The sequence below is a fragment of the Sinocyclocheilus grahami genome, unplaced genomic scaffold (genome assembly GCF_001515645.1).
Source record: "Sinocyclocheilus grahami isolate Dianchi unplaced genomic scaffold, SAMN03320097.WGS_v1.1 scaffold575.1, whole genome shotgun sequence".
Taxonomy (NCBI): Eukaryota; Metazoa; Chordata; class Actinopteri; order Cypriniformes; family Cyprinidae; genus Sinocyclocheilus; species Sinocyclocheilus grahami.
Genome location: NW_015505754.1, coordinates 453,587 through 456,989, shown reverse-complemented (window position 1 = coordinate 456,989; position 3,403 = coordinate 453,587).

The following is a 3,403-nucleotide window of genomic DNA, read 5'->3' as shown; positions in this document are numbered from 1 at the left end:
TCTCTCGAGAGAGAGAGAGAGAGAGAGAGAGAGAGAGAGAGAGAGAGAGAGAGAGAGAGAGAATTGGGTTAGTATGTGTGGAGGTTCTTGTACCACAAACCAAAATCTGTCTGTGCGTAATGACAGAGGTTAAAGAAGAGACAATCGTGTTAAAGAAATAGTTCTTCCAAAAATTTTAATTTGCTGTTAATTTACTCACCCTCAGGCCAGGGCATCCAAGATATAGCTGACTTTTTTTCTTCGGTAAACAGTGAAGAAGATTTTTTTGCTGAATCTGTGGTCCTTAGGGATTCTTAAAATGCAAATCAGCAGCTACCGGCACTCAAGAGTCAAAAAAGCATATCAGGCAGCACAAAAGTAATACCCATGGCTTCTGACGATATATTGAGGTCTTATGAAGCGAAATAATCAGTCTGTGTAAGAAACTGAACATTATTTACAACATTATTAGCCTACCTGTAATCCAGAGCCTCAGGCATATGGTCCAGAGTGATGTCTGATTCGCGAACAAATCATTCTTTTGAACAGATTCTTTTTAGAGAACCGGATGAACCAGTTCACCAAATCGGACTGAATCATCTGAAACGGTTTATGGTTTGAGCAGCACAGATCTACAAGTTACTCAATTAAAACTCAATTTTGGACACCTGACAGTCACTCAGACTCGATATGATCCTATAATGAATGAACTCATTCTGCGCTCCAGTTCCTCCAACAGTCACTGAACTGAGGAAACAGTTCCTACTCGGACTGAAGACCGATGAGCCGCTGATAAGTGCATATGTGAACCATTTCTCATTGTTTTTGCAAAAAAGGTAAGTTATACAAATTAGTTGATTCACTTTATATGCTTTAGACATGTAAAACATCCATATTTCACATGATTATTGGGTGCTTTAATAATTTAATTATGTATACGTTACGTCATTGCGTGATTGCGTCAACGAATCAGGTGTTTGAACCAGTTCATTGGAATGAACTGGCTGAAAGAATCAGTTCCCAGAAAGAAATCGGATTTCCCCATTTGCCTGAGGCTCTGGATTACAAGTAATAATGTTGTAAAAAATGTTCAGTTTCTTGCACAGACCGATTGTTTAGTTCATAAGATCTCAAGGACCCACTTTATATTAAGTGGCCTTAACAACTATGTACTTACATTTAAATTAATAATTTGGTACAATGCACTTATTGTGTACATACAGTGGGGCAAATAAGTATTTGATACACTGCTGATTTTTCAAGTTTTCCCACTTACAAAGAATGGAGAGATCTGTAATTTTCATCGAAGGTACACCTCAACTGTGAGAGACAGAATCAAAAAAAAATCCAGAAAATCACATTGTATCTCAATACATCGCCAAGAGCCACGGGGATTCATTTTGTCTTGTCTGTATGTGCTTTTTTGACTCTTGAGTGCTGGTAGCCGTTGACTTGCATTTTTTGAATCACCAAGGACCACGGTTTCAGCTAAAAATCTTCTTTACTGTTCTACTGAAGAAAAACAGTTATCTTGGATGGCCTGAGAGTGAGTAAATGAACAGTAAATTTTTGGGTGAACTATCCCTTTAAGGTAAAAACGATTTAAATTTTTCCTTTCTCTTTGGAGTGTTACAAGCTCTTGGGTCCAGCGGATAAGCGGAGTCCAGCCCGGGGTCATCACATGTGGTTGCTGCAAGCCCGCCGGACGCTCCTTCGTCGAATCCGCCAGCCGCACCGTTCTCAAGATCGCCCGCCACCGCTCACTCAAGCCCGCAGTGTGTGACGCTGTGTGACACATTTTACTAGTCTTTGTTAGGAAATACATTTGTTTATTTATATTGAGTCGACAGTTTTAATGCATGTTTGTTTAAATTTATTTTCAAGATCCGAGTTAAATCGGGTGATTTCATGACACGTCATCAATCCGGAAGTCAGCCATATTGGTGGCACTGAATGTAAACAATGCCACTAACCGAACGGAACTTGTGTATGGGCTTGGCGAAAAAAGTAGTTCACTAGAGCTGTTTCCATTTCAGATTTTCGCAAAACTTTTGCGATATTTTATAAGTGTCGATAAAAAAAACTATTGCGAAATGACAGCGTTTCCATTAACCGATGTTATGTGACTAAAACTTAATTTTTTTTGCTACAAAACTGTTTCTATTGCAGTTTTTCGAAATATTCCTTTTTCGAATTGCCTGAAAAACCACCTCATGCATGTGTACAAACTTTTTTGCGATATATGGGAGTTTTTGCAAAATTGACATCTTTCCATTGGGTGTATTTTCAATTTTCAATTTCAATTTGCGCAGTTTAAAGGGTAATGGAAACGCAGCTTATGTTGGGATAAGAAATAGAAGGAAGAATTGTCGGGTCGTCAGTCCACGACAAAGGAGCCAGCTCGTACGGATCCTATTAACTTTAGTTTGTCAAAATATCACGCCGTTTTCTGCTTACTAAGTCCTTCTTTATATGATTTAGCAGCTTCCACACGTTTTTTCCGTTTAGATATCATAAATTAGTAGAACAACGTCTTAAGTTGTACATTAACCGTGCAATCCATGCTGTTGTTTACATCCGAGTATCTCCAATATGGCCGCGCATCCGGGTAACTGACCAAACCTTGACGTGATTGCATATGTTCTGTTATTCTTTGTCGTTTACAATACTGCTAAGGTCACGCAAAATGATATTCAAAATCACATTAGACACATTTAACATTAAATAAAGCACATAATCAGTACCTGAGAGCATCATTGTCATTGCTTTGTATGTTCTTTCAGCCATGACGTCGCAGAATAAACCGTTTCCAGAATCACCTGTCACCTCGCATCTGGTTAGGACAAAAAAATAAATCTTGTATCATTATTATTAATATAAACCATCAATATATTATTAAGATATTGTTTACATTCAATTAACACGGAAAAGATACCTTTTATCTTGTGTTGCATTGCGTCTGGTTAGGACACTGTTTTAGACGTCATTTAAAGTGATACAGAACTAATTACAGCTGAAAACCCCATAAAAAGCCAAGTTGTGATGAAATTTGGCACCATTTCTAGTAGTGATAGACTGATAAATGTGGCCATTATCAGCTAAATCATGCTGGAGAACGTGATCTCGGTTGTTCATGTCAGCTGCTGCGGAGAGACACACCAAATATCACTAAAGTCTGAAAATGTTCAATGCAAATTAATGCATTTGTAATTCAAATGAAAAAAAAAGCAAGCAGTCTTAAACGTTTAAGACCCCACTGTTTATGAGTGTTTGACACTTTCTCACAGTAAGAGACGCAAACAAGAAGAATACACGTCATTATTCTCGTCTTTGTCTTGTCTCTTAAAACGGTTCCTCACTCAAGCCGGCCTCTGCTCACTGTTTCGTTGTGAAAGCGAAACTACTTAGTTTGGTCTTCCAAAAG